General features: G+C 43.6%; 1 long non-coding RNA gene across 1 annotated transcript in view; it reads left to right on the top strand.

Moving 5' to 3' along the window:
• Positions 1-9920, top strand: part of LOC146207199 (uncharacterized) — a 40110-nt gene extending 30190 nt beyond the window's left edge. Inside the window, exons 2-3 of the long non-coding RNA XR_014703314.1 lie at positions 8399-8471; positions 9521-9920. This is a non-coding gene — a long non-coding RNA (uncharacterized LOC146207199). The remainder of the gene's footprint in view (positions 1-8398; positions 8472-9520) is intronic.
• Positions 9921-14336: the final 4416 nt, after the last annotated feature.

Genomic DNA, 14336 nt, shown 5'->3' with positions numbered 1-14336 from the left:
CTTTTTTGTAAGGGAGTATAGTTAACTTATGCCTTAGCGGTTGTGCCGATGAGCGGAAAAAACAATATAAACTTTGCGATGAGTGCATTTGAAAAACAAGTTCGGATAGATCACAGTGCCGCGTTCGCGCTGCTGTTGTGCCCATTGACGCCGTCCCAGCAAATATATCACTAAGTAACCGAAAATTATTACTTGTCGATTGCAGCTTCAATCCTTCTGAGCCCTCGTCGCAGTTAACAAAGTCCACGTACCCACCGGAGTACGTACGGTGTTTGTACTGAGCCTGATATAAGAGCGCGTTCCAACTCCAAACTGCTGGGAGTGGTCGCGACACTAAATGCGAAATATAAGAGACGGAAAATTTTATTTTGTCTGGGGTGCTGAAGTAACAGTACTATTCTCAAGTATTAGATTTCAAATTTCACTCCCTTTGATATCGGAGCTACGCAAATGGTACCTCGTTACAAACAGCTAAGCTGGTAGTTTTTCTCGCAAACGGAATTTGATCCAAACAAAGAACAGGTCCTTGGCAAATGGAAATCATGTAAAGCATGTGGCTGACAAGCTGAGCTAAGAGCCATTATATAGACACAACCAGAACCAAAACGTACGACGTTGCAAACAAGGTTCGGGACAGTAATGATTTCGACGGGCGGAAAACCTATTGGCTAGTCAGGCTAAGAAGTCAAAACGACTGTTGCCCAGGTGAAGAAGGAAAAGAAAGATGTAATGAGCCAGGTGAGGAAAAGACGAGAGGAGAAAACTGAACAAAGAAAAGAAAAAAAAAGCAAACAGTGGATGAATGGCGCGGCAAGAAAACATTATGAATGTGAGGAGGTCTAAGGAAGGAAATAAAGAAAACGCACATCAATGGGGGAAAGAAATTCAAGAAAAGGCCGCAGTCTACCTGCCAGACAGAGAACCCCTTTTATGAAAGCTGTGACGAAACTGCTTACCAAGAGTAATGTAACTAGAGTGCGCATTTACAGTATGCGCTTTAATACTCGCTTCTTATATTCGTACCCATTTGCTTCCGCGCTGTACGCGCAGTGCTTTGCAGTAAACTGTGGAGTTGCGTACAGCTACTAAAGCTAAGATTGCGACGCGTTCCAGCCCCAAAGCACAAGAGCCTCACAGCAAATGCTGATTTTATTTTATTTTGGAATATGCAAGGTGTCACAGTTCCTTTCCTCCATTGTGAGTCAACGCTTTTTAAGTGCAGGTATTTAAATACTTTAGCTGCCCATCTCTTACTGTCCAATTTCCGCAGGCGTTCCTCATATATTATTTTACCCTGAGCTTCCCGTACTTCGAAAGATGCCCAGCCCATATCTCCCTGTACCGCCTCATTTGTGGTTTTGCCGTGGGCACCTAGTGCTAATCGTCCAACGGCTCTCTGATTTATTTCTAATGTCGACTGTACCTCTGATTTTAGGCACAAAACCGCATTTCGGAAAGTAAGTCCGGGCACCATAATTCCTTTCCAAATACCCCTCAAAACCTCATACCTATTGTATCCCCACAATGCCTTATGCTTCATTATCCCGGCATTCCTTCGTCCTTTGGCCTTAAGTGATTGCTCATGCTTTCCAATGTATGCCAATCCTTCGTTTACCCATACCCCCAGATATTTGTATTCTGCTACTCTGGGTATATAGAGGCGTCACTGAAAGCCTCCTAGTGGTCGTTTCCAAAAGTTCTTACGGAATGCGAGTTGCCGCTGCTCATGTGTTGCTGCGAGGAATGCCGATACTCGCCGCGGAGGATCTTTTGTTTTTCAGCTCCTGCCAATTTCTTCGCCGGCCGAAAACATGGATGATGCTGTAGCCGTTCCGGAAAAAACTAATGCGTGGCGCCAGGTGCCTCCTACAAAAAGCGCTAAATGACCAATTTTTGAACCCTGTTTTTCTGGGGGCATGCAGCATCGACTGACCAATTACTTCAACGAATGATCGCTACGTTTTTTTCATTTAGCCTGCCTTTGCTTTGCAAGCTATTTTAATATGAGGCACCTTGATTCAATATATGAGATATTCTGCACCACCCGTCGTTGCATCGTGCCAGTACCGCTCTTCTTAGCCATATCGCTTCATCGACCCAATTTACAAGACTTCAATGCGATGTCGATCTGGGTTCCGTGTCGCAGAAATCGCATATTATTTCGTCGGCCGAATTCGCGACACTTTAATGTGATCGCTAAGGGTTCCATGCCGCAGAAAATTCGGCGTCGTAATTGTTGGCCGTGAACGTAAAACCTTGATGGAAAACACAGGAACAGATTGAAATGTTCAGATTGACGCTAAATGTCTCAAGGATTTTTCTTAACTAAAGGCAGATAAATAAGCGGAAATGAAAACTGAGTCAATATTCAGCGGGGATGCGAGTCGAATCCAGGACGTTAGTGTTGCGATACAGGCACACGCTCATAGGTCGCGAATGCTAGCTCATCATCATCATCATCATCATCATCATCATCATCATCATCATCATCATCATCATCAGCCTGATTATACCCACTGCAGGGCGAAGGCCTCTCCCATATTTCTCCACTTAACACGGTTCTGTGCTAGCTGCATCCACTTGACCCCTGCGAACTTCTTAATCTCATCCGCCCACCTAACTTTCTACCGCCCCCTGCTACGCTTTCCTTCCCTTGGATATCCAGTTTGTTACCCTCAGCGACCATCGGTTATCCTCTCTTCGCGCTACATGTCCTGCCCATGTCCATTTCTTCTTCTTAATTTCCACTAGAATGTCGGTAACTTGAGTTATTTCTCTGACCCACTCTGCACGCTTTCTATCTCTTAATGTTACCCCCACCATTTTTCGTTCCATAGCCCTCTGGGTTGTCCTCAACTTAAGTAGAACTCTCTTGGTTAGCCTCCACGTTTCAGTCCCATAGGTGAGTACAGGCAAGATGCAACTGTTGTATACTTTACTCTTGAGCGATACCGGTAAGCTGCTATTCATAATCTGCGAGTGCTTGCCAAATGCGCTCCATCCCAATCTTATTCTTCTTGTTATTTCCTTTTCATGGTCCGGATCTGCGGTTACTACCTGCCCTAAGTAGACATATTCGCCTACTACTTCCAGTAATTCGCTACCTAATGTAAACTGCTGTTCCTTCCCGAGGCTGTTGAACATTACCTTAGTCTTCTGCATATTGATTTTCAAGCCTACCTTTATACTTTTTCTGTCTAGATCATCAATCATTATTTGCAGTTCATCCCCCGAGTTGCTTAGCAAGGCAATGTCATCAGCAAATCGCAGATTACTGAGCTATTATCCATCTACCCTTATCCCTAACTGCTCCCATTCTAAGTCTCTGAATACTTCTTCTAAACAAGCTGAGAATATTACTGGGGAGATTGTGTCTCCTTGCCTAACACCTTTCTAAATGGGAATTTTGTTGCTTTCTTTATGCAGAATTATGGTTGCTGTGCAGCCACTATATATATCTTCCAGCACTTTCACGTACTGCTCGTCTGCCCCCTGATTTCGCAATGCCTGCATCACCGCCGAGGTTTCAACTGAGTCAAATGCTTTTTCGTAATCAATGAATGCTATGTATAGGGGCTGGTTATATTCCGAGCATTTTTCTATCACCTGATTGATGGTATGGATATGATCGATAGTAGAGTACCGTTTCCGAAACCCTGCTTGATCCGTTGCTTGATTGCAGTCTAAGGTTGCCCTGATTCTATTAGCGATTACCTTAGTAAATACCTTATACGTAACAGACAGTAAGCTGATTGGTCTGTAATTTTTAAGGTCCTTAGGGTCCCTTTCCTGTGAATGAAGATAATGTTTGCATTCTTCCATGGTTCCGGTACCGTCGATGACACCAGGCACTGCGTATACAGGGTGGCCAGTTTTTCTAGCACGATATCCCCCCCGTCCTTCAGCAAATCTGTAGTTATCTGATCCTCTCCAGCTGATTTCCCCCTTTTCATAGTTTCTAGTGCTTTCTTGACATCGTCCTTCGTCACTGGTGGAACGTCTGACTGTTTTTCCCTACCGCCAATCTCATTACGGTCCTGACTACTTTGGCTACTGTAGAGATCTGTATAGAACTCCTCGGCTACTTTGACTATCTTGTCCATATTAGTGATGACGTTTCCCGCCTTGTCCCTTATCGCATACATCTGGTTTTTGCCTATGCCCAATTTCTTCTTTAGCGCTTTAAGGCTTGCCCCGTTCTTTAAAGCATGCTCAATTTTCTCCATGTTATACTTCCTTATATCGGCCACCTTGCGCTTATTGATTAGCTTTGATATCTCGGCCAATTCGATCTGGTCTGTTGGATTGGAAGCTTTCATACTCTGGCGTTTCTTAATCAAATCTTTTGTCTCCTTAGACAGCTTACCGGTATCCTCTCTAACTATCCTACCGCCTACTTCTACCGAGCACTCAGTAATGATATCTCTGAAGTTATTGTTCCTTGCCTCTAGGGTAATGTCGCCATCCTCAGTTAGAGCTGAATACCTATTCTGTAGCGAGATCAGAACTCTTCTGCCCTCCCCCTCACCGCTAATTCGTTGATGGGTTTCTTTCTAACTAATCTATTGCGTTCCTTCTTCAGATTTAGGCTAATTCGGGACCTCACCATCCTGTGGTCACTGCATCGCACTTTCCCGATTACCTCTACATCCTGCACAATGGCGGGGGTTGAACACATTATGAAGTCGATTTCATTTTTAGTCTCTCCGTTAGGACTTTTCCATGTCCATTTCCGGTTCTTCCGTTTGCTGAAGAAGGTATTCATGATTCGTAAGTTATTGCGCTGTGCAAACTCAACTAGTAACTCCCCCCTGCTATTCCTAGAACCAATGCCATAGTCACCTACTGCCTTGTCCCCTGTCTGTTTTTTCCCTACCTTGGCATTGAAGTCGCCCATTAGTACAGTATACTGCGTCTTTACTTTTCGCATTGCCGATTCTACATCTTCATAGAAGCTTTCAACTGCCTGGTCATCATAACTACATGTAGGTGCATAGGCCTGTACAACCTTCAGTTTATACCGCTTATTAAGCCTAATTACGATGCCTGCAGCCCTCTCAATAATACTATAGAATTCATCTATATTACCCGCTATATACTTATTGACAAGGAAACCTACACCTAGTTGTCGCCTCTCTGGTAAACCTCGATAACACAGTACATGCCCATCCTTCAGTACAGTATATGCCTCATTTGGCCTCCTAACCTCACTAAGCCCTATGACATCCCATTTCATGCCCTCTAGTTCCTCTAACAGCACTGCTAAACTAGCTTCACTAGCTAGGGTTCTAGCATTAAACGTTGCCAGGGTCAGTTTCCAATGGCGGCCTGTCCAGCAGAGCCAGGCTTTCTTAGCACCCCCTGCTGCGTCACAGGTCTGATCGACCGCCGCCGTGGTCAGTTGTTCCGCAGCCGCTGGTGACTGAGGTTCAAGCTAAATAACGGTGCAACTACTAATTCTCCATGCTAACGGGGTCCGCTAATGCAATCGCGTTCTGATCGCAATAGGCAATGCTTCAATAAGCGGCCCCATATTTAAAGCATCCCACACGGGCTTAGCCGCGACGATAGATTGGATCGGGGCGATGACACGTTTCATGGCGTATACAGACGGAAATTGGTGAAATGCGATAAAGCTAGCGCTTTCAGCTATCGCTTCATAAAGCTCATTCGCTTTGGTAAAAGGTCAAAATATTTAGAGACGTGTCTCTTAACAAGCACCGCTTATAGTGTGTATGCGTGTACCGTGCACTAGGAGCAGGGTGTTTATTCAATTAAATCTCATAACATCCGCCTTTACTTTGGGGTCAGATGTATGAATGGCTTGAAAACTTCAGCGCCACAAAAATATGCATTGCTTTACTAAGTAAAGAATTCTTGCAGGTTTACGCAGAAACCAACATATTTTGTTTCCTCTGTCTAAACGCGAATGGTTGCGATCGTCAGAAAATTCATGATGATGCGCTGATATTGTTTGCAATGATTCCATATCTAAATATAAGACAGGAATGACAAGCGGCTTGTTAACGCGAAGTGAGCTCGAACGGTACGCTCACGGTCGTATTGCTTTCCGAGACGGGACGAGTAAATACGATCCTCAGCGCGTTCTTTTTTATAGCTTTCGAACATTTACCAAAGCAAAAAGAAAAGCATTGCTGGAGATGTCCCATAGTTTGTGTCACAGTGCATTGGCAGCGGATGCTGTTTATGCAACGATACAAACGCCGCGGCAAAACCAATTATGACGCGAAGACTGCACAGAATAACAAGAACAGCAGATGACCGGCCGGCTCCGCTCCCGGATTTACTTTCAACTCCACCACAAACGGCGTGGCCGGCATATACCAAAATTGCAGTCGAAATTCGGATCCCGCGTACCGATCTCTCGTTTGGGCTCCAGGTCACCAAGGTCTCCAAGGGAATGAGGCAGCCGACGCCGCCGCCCGCGCGCTCTCTCTCAGGGCATTTCCCACGGGACCCGACGCGGACCAGGATTTTGATTTCAGCCCAGTTTACAAATTTAAATAAATATCTGAATATTACAGATCTGCGCACCAAACTCTTCCCACCCCGTGCAAAGCGCTGGGGAAGGCTAACGAGCGGGTGCTCTTGCGCCTGCTCACCAATACAATGTTGTGCCCGGCTACTCTAAAACATTTTGATCCGCAATTCAACGGGCTGTGCTCGCACTGTGGGGAGGTGTTTGACACCTTTCACATGGTGTGGGCCTTCCAGAAAAACCCATCTTTGCCCCCTATCCCCAACCCCACTCGAGAGAACTGGGAGGCGACCCTGTCCGGCTGCTGCACCCTAGAGGCCCAAAAGGTCTTAACGCAGCGCGCCCGGGCTGCGGCAAACGCCAATGGAGTGCCTGTCTAGGCATTCCACCTAGTGTATATACCTCTATGTATTATAATAAATGTTTTCACCACCACCACCGCCATTTTGCACGGGACGTATCGCCGCAGCAGATCACCACGCGTGTTAAACTGCAGTTCTCGCGCTCTGCACTGTATCCACCAACTTCCATCAGTGGCCAAACCCATGCCAGCGTTTTCACTGATGCATTCATGATGTTGCTTCAGATTTCTGTTCTGGTTGCGGCATGAGAAAATTTGCTTAGTTTCCGGCTCATATTTCTCAGTAGGACTTGCCATTTTGGAGGTTCCTTGTTGTTATACCAGGAAGCACCTTTGAATGCTATCAGCTGGCACCTTCCTCTGCTTGTCCTCTACAAGCTTGTGTATCAAGACGCCTGAACGATTAAAATCAGAACCAAAGTGCTTAATTGGTCCTAACTGTATCCGAGGTGGGTAGCAAAATTCGCTGTCATTATCATTGTATGATGTAAATATATAATGCACCTATGAGCATGTAGTCATACAGCAGCAGTGAGTTCATAACAGTGAATTTCACTGGAAGTAACAAAACGAATCCATATATACCGCGTCACTAGGAGGAACGGAGATATTGTAATGATCCCCCAAAACCCGACGCTATAAATTTCGTCAAACAACGACAACCGCCCCAGCAGGATCTCTTAGGCTGGTTTTCGCTGCATCATGGATAATGGGGCACGAATAAAAAAGGGAACAATGAAAAGGAAAAAGAAATTCGAGAACGAACAAAACGAAAAAATATATATATATTACAGCGGAGCACCGAGCGAGATTGCCACAAAAAGGAGGTATACGGCTGAATGGAAGGGGTTTCTGTTCCGTTAGTTCAGGCATAAATGCATCTCATCACTAGGCTGGAAGAGCGATTGGGGCCATAAAAGTAGATATAGGAGAGCAGCGGGGACAACAAATCTCCCGCCTCTGCAACGGAAGCTGTATGGGACCGCCAGTAAGCTTTTCCCGTGTTTCATTCCTCTTTTGTTTCCGCTTTTACCTCTTTCTACCACAAGTTTGCGCACGAGCGGCTGAGCGTGAAGAGGCTTCACAAATGGTTCTTCGTAGCATGCAGGCTCTTGTAAGTGGCCCTCCCATCGCGGTTTCTGTCGCTTCGGCAGGCTGCCCTTCATGGACTGTCTCGGGGGATAGTTCCTGTTTGCCACAATCTTGTGCTTTTTCTCCCCAACTTTAAGGTAAGGCTGCAAGGTTTTGGGGGAAAGGCCTGCTCTGGAGCCCGCGCTAAATGCGCCGTTATTGTTTATGATTTTTGCTCGCTGGTGCGTGTTCGCGGGTGTGATGTAGGAACGATCGCTTTTCGGGCAATCATCGGCTGCGGTGAATGCACGCGAATGTGACAAAACAGGTCGGTGCATAGAAAAATATGACGCTTCACAACGTCACTAAGCGTTGTTTTTTTTAGTCTTTTTCTGTTTTCTTTTCCTTCCTTAGTTGTTTTATCTCCTGTTTGCGCTTTTCCTTTTACTGACAAAGATTGCTTGCAGGCTCCTTGGGAAGGGCGGCGACCGGTACCTGGAGTGCGAGACATCACAAAGCAAACGAGCGGAACAGCAACAGGTAATAAAACTGAGTTGGGTATAGATGGCGAATTGTAAAAATAAGTTAGTAATACTCTATAGCTGTGCATAAAGCAACGAATGTACCGAGAAGCAAACAAAGCAGAATAGTGGAATTCAATAGAAACTTTCTGGGATGAAAATCTAAAAAGCAAGTGAAAATTTAGGAATTTGCGTGCATCATGCCAGTAGCGTTAAGGAGGGTTATGTAACAAAATACAGAAATAATATAGAGCAAGCTATTTGGATTTCTACGCAGTCACGACTACGAAAGGACCAAAGCTCTTTACCAACCTGTACTTTAACTCAAATCATATGCATGTTTGTCTCAAAAATACTCCAAAAATATTAACTCAAGGCACCTTTTCTGCTCCAGCCCCCGGATTGTTCAGTTCCATGTGGCGAGTGCGGTTTCTGGTTTTGGACAAAGGGGCTGAAGTTTTCGACTCTCGCTAAAAGTCTTTTCCTCATCACCTTGTCTCTGATGAGAAAAGTACTATAACTACAGATTAAGAGGATTTCAAAGGCTTTCCATTTTCGTTTCAGAGCGAGGAAACTCAAAGGCAGTGATTTTCAAACATCACCTCCGAGGAGCTTCCTTCCTGTATAATGATGCAATTTTAGTTCTCTATGCAACGCGTAGACATCCTGAGTCCCGAGAAAAACGTCGAAAGTTTGGCTTCCGATTTTCTCAGCGAAGGAAATCTCCTAGGTGTAACTGTGTGGTGCATGCATGTTTCGCGGAACCATAGCAAAGTTTCATATTCAAAGTTTATTCGCCACTAACGAATACGCAATCATAAATTATAATTGGCCTAAGACGTTGTGCTTAGACACACTGACTGTGCCTTCCTTGTGAGGTCATTCATCTGATTAGAAGGTGAAATTCAATGACAATTTAATCTGTAAACTGAACTTAGCGCACTTTTTTGACCGGGCGGTTAGGTCCTTACACGAACGGATAATCGGACTACTCCCCAGAAACTACAATGCCTGTATCGGCCTCCTTCGGTGCGCTTCGCTTCATTGATTTATTTTTTTTTTTTCCAGAAAGAGACCGGAACGCAGATGAGAGTCGGCCAACCAACACTGGCTAAAACACGCGCTCGATGAGAAACACCATGGTGAAGCTGAAGCGTAGCAGCAAGTATGAGATTTTCTAGGGCCGAACTTTTGCAGGGAGAAATGTGCGCAAGTAATTTTTCTCCCGAACAGTGGAACCTAGCCCGGGCGGGAAAAGAGAACGCAACAGCGTAGCTTGTCTCCAAATGCACACCTCCGCAAGATCGACTGCTTCATTCCTTCGAATTAGTCCCTCTCTGTCGATACTGCCGCTTTAGCTTGCAGCCCTGTATATTTGAGATGCCTTCTGTTCAGAAGCAGCTTGCGCGTCACACTAAAGGGAGAAATAAAGTAAAATAGAAGTAGAGAGAAATTCACTATCTTGCATTCCCTGACGAAGTTTAATCTCTCGAAATTCAAGTCGAAGCGGCAGACTGCCGCCGTTTCACAAGCCGCCTCGAACGGCGGCGTCAAATCAAGCCCGCCGTGAAAATTTAATGCCGAGTTCCATTTACGCGGCAGCTGGCACTGGTTCGTCTCCCGTTATTTCTGTTTTCCCTTTTCTCTTTTTGTTTTCGCCTTTCACAAGTACACAGCCAATGTTTCGGAATGCGTAAGCATGCGTTGCGCTCTTGTTTCGTACTTAGGTTGTGTTCGATGCGAGCACGCCGCTGGCACTCTATTCGTTCTTCGCCTCATCTTTCTATTTTCGCACATTATTTCGCTGCGTTTTCCTTTGAGTGGTTCGTGCTTTCATCCCGCCTATGCGCGAAAGAGCTGCTTGCGCACTAAAATTTTGTCTTTCATCACATTTTGTTCATTGCATCTCTACAACATTTACTTTTAGGACAATTATTAAAGACATTTTTGCTTGCAGCAGTTGTCTTAGTAAAGAATCGTAAACTTTGTTCCAAGTACAATGCGCGGCAAAGAAGTCAATTTTCAAGCCTATATTCTGGCACCCAGCATTAAGATTTTTAAAACTTTTAGTCTTTTATATGGAGGTTTTGTTCTTCATTTCAGCTACGATTTGAGGCTTTTGCACCTTCAGGTATTTTCTCTACGACGCATAAAGTTCGACCATTTTTCTAAAACTCGATAAAAGAGACAACTTTGATTCCTGTTTAAAAAAAAATCTTCAATTTTCATTAACGTCTCCTTTACGAACACTCAGTACCTCATCAATATTGAGTACTAAAAAAGGTATTGCATTATATTGTTTAAAACTATAACATTAATATAATGTTTAGAGCTCGTACAGACAATTTTCGATATCTAACACTACACTCTGGCACGATTCTGTATACGCTGCTGTCATTTAAATATTTTCAATATTACCCAGGTGTAGTTCTTTTTTCCAGAAATAGGTTGTAGCTCAGGAGTTTTTTTATCTTTCTTCGCATTACTTTAAAATTAGCTAAAATTCAAAACCTCCAAATGTTGTAAACTTTGACTCAAATTTAAATAAAAATTCGCTTTTCATTTCAATCTACTAAAAGCAGCCTCAGTTCTTCCTAAATATCTGTCACTAAAACGTATTCTATTATGTAGAATAAAAGTTTAAAAATAAATGTTAAACTGGGTGCATGTTTTTATTCTATAGACTTGCGTAGGCCTTCCCTTTACAATATGGTGCAAATTCATTTGCTATCACTTAGAACCCTGTATCTTCAACAGCTGAACCACAATTTTGCTGGCAATGGTAATTGTAAGTGGCGACAAATACACCCATTCCCAGAAGGATTATCTAAGAAACAATAGTCAAAAATTGAATTTATTTTTTTCTTAATGTAGTTAAATTTTATTTTATGCAACATTCAAAGCCTTCCCAGTGCTTATAGACTCGTTTTCTGCTTGTTGGCAAGGTTGAGGCTAGCCTAAAATCAACAAATTCGCTTTTCCTTGCCATTTCGTGGGAAAAAGCAGTGACGGTTTAGCTTTTACTCGGTCCTGTAATTGTTTTTATTCTGCGTTGCAGTGATATTCAACCCAGCTTTGAAATATTTCATACTTCGGTTATGATAAAGATTAGCAGTAATATGTTCTTGAAGACGATTTTCCTCAAGCGCATTTACGTACTGTCATACGCAAAAAGCTCCACAGCATGATAGTTTTGCTGGAATTATACATGACTTTGTGCCACTGAAATAAAGAGTTTACTCGATTCGATTCCTACGGATTTTTTTTAGCAATAAATAATTTTTCAGAACAGGCGAACTTTATGACACCGATTCATTCGCGGTCCTCTCCACACTTTTATACCTCTGTAGCTGAGTGTCCTGTGAGCGGGAAATAAATGTGTCTCGAGACGACGATGACGACGAAGTATGTTTGAGCTGTTAGCACGAGAAGAAAGATATATGAACGATGCGAGACAGATAAGCAGGGAGGGAGAAAAAGCGGCGCTCCTCCCGAAGTTGTTTTCTAAAGGAGTGTGTTCGTCTTTTATCGACTACTCGACAGAGTCGAACGAACAAAGAATTCATCAAGCGGTTCTTCCTAAAGCGTTCCTTTCACCCCTCTCCCTCCCCCCTTGCTTCCTCCCACCTAAATCTTTTTGTGTGTACGAAGAGGTGGTGCCGAAAAGGAAATAAGCGGCTAACGACGTTATGATTCCTGTCGTCAGGTAAATTTTCAATAAAAGCGCAACATTGCTCAAAGATCCCGCGCCTGAAAGAAAACGCTCTACTAGAAATGAGGGATGTGGAGGGAGTGCATCTGATCTTCAGAAAAAGATAGAGGCACCACTTCTATATCATGCGGACAGTGCGCCGGCATAGTCAGGCGCTGCCAGTATCCGCACGCCCCTGCCGTGGCGTGTACACGGTTCGCTCGTCTCATGGCTAGACATGTCCTTAAAGGAAGCAGTCAAGCTGCATAATTTATTTCCACTTGTTTCGTTGAACCTTTACGGTTTCTTTTAAGGTTAAAAGCTCTAGAAAAATGAGGACAATGTTTTTCTTTACCTTACAAAGTTGTAAAGCTTGATAGAACCTGAAAGGCTGCACGATATGACCTGTGATCAAACCATGTTGCCTGGTTGCTAATTATGCAGGCCGCTAATTTATTCGCTCGGTCCAAAATGACTGCTCTGCCTACCCCTGCAGCGTAGTCGAGACAAAAAAGTGAATCTGATAAGCCGAAGCCTTGCTTGAATGGTCTTTCTTTATAACTTTTTTTTTTTTTGTTGCCTTTGTTTGAACCTATCATATAACTCGGTTTGTGGTTAACCACAATCTGTGCAGAATCCCTGTTGGGGCAGCTTGAGGATGACCTGGCTTCGTGCTTCAGGCTGCACATGCAATGTGTGAACTAAAATCAGTAACCTTAAAATCGATGTGAATAGGTTGTAGATGTGGAGCTATCCTTGAGCCAAGTTCCACAGGTCAGTCATCGGCCGCACTTCCTGCTGCCGCTTCGACCTTGGCTCGCTTTCGCTCTTGGTAAGCTTCTCGTCGCGCTGTAGTCTCGGCAGCCTGTCTGGCACCCCTGCGGTCTGTCCTTTGCGAGATGTCTCATGCGTATGCCATGTTTATCTAGGTTAAATGCAGCAGCAGTGCAGATGGCACTTCATGAAGATGATGATGTTCAGCGCAAAGAGAGTGCTACTGAATTGGAACTTGATTAAAATGAGGATGTTTACTGCACAACGCGAAATGAAACACGTTTATTATCTACAATGTACCTTGGCCATTCCACCGCTATCGGTATGTGCCATTTTGATTGCTAATCATCATCATTATCAAGTTGCGGAGCATCAGTACGGGTTGTGATCTGTTGAAATCAGGGGGTACTTGGTCCAAGAATAAAGTGCAACTCTCAAATGAGCCCAGTAGAGCTGACGCTCTCAATATACTGATTTGATACGAGGCTGCAGAAGACATGACAGTAATTGAATTACTCCATTAAATTACTGTATTTAACAACTTTTCTGCGTTATTGATAACCTGAAGAAGTACCTTTTTTGTTTAGTAATTTAGTAATGTAATGAATTACTTTATTGCAGAATTTCCTAGCAAAGGGAATTATTTTCTTTCTAAGTCACTTCTACTACAGCGCATCTCTGCTCATTTTGTAGGCAACACTGCATGCGCCTTGTAGAATGCCTCGAAAGCACGAAAAACACGCGTAACGTCTGGGCCAACATGAAGGATCGGGGACAGAACTGTGTGCAAACTGTTCGTCTGGCATCACCAGTGTCCTAATAGCGGAATCCCCTACTGCGAGTATCTTCACGTCACTTCACGTCTGGAGAGAGGTTGGGGTTGTCCTGTATATGATGTTTACTTAATATTTATGAATGAGAAGCAGAAAGTAACTTAAGCAATTGCAGTACTCTGAAGCTATTATTGTAATTCATTGACATTACTTTTTGTGAGCAGTAATAAGTAACATACCTTAAAAACATTCTTTTTAAAAATATTTTTGCCCAGTATTGTTAGCAGGGGAATGTTTGAGCATTAACTTGGTACGCAGAAAGTGATTTTTAATTACCTGCTATTTTTATTTTCATTCGCAAAGATAGGAAGCTAGCTGAAGGTGATTCTGAATTTACTTGAGGTAAGTTGTCAGAAACCTCCGCCTTTACGGTTACCCGTAGTCCCTCTATGAGCTTTGAGAACACAGCTAAAAGTTAGGTAGGTCCCCCGTGAAGTACGTGTGTTGATGTGTGATATATGAATAAATTCAAGAAAATCACTTTATTTTTACAAAAATTAATTGGATATTTAAAGCCAGTAGTCCAAATTACACTGCATAATAATAACAATAATAATAAAAAAGAAATAGCATGGCACGATATTCA

This window comes from Amblyomma maculatum, chromosome 1, assembly GCF_055883805.1.
Source record: "Amblyomma maculatum isolate TAMU_Amacu chromosome 1, ASM5588380v1, whole genome shotgun sequence".
NCBI lineage: Eukaryota > Metazoa > Arthropoda > Arachnida > Ixodida > Ixodidae > Amblyomma > Amblyomma maculatum.
Note: the sequence above shows the minus strand (reverse complement) of the source record. Positions and strands in the feature narration are given on the sequence as shown.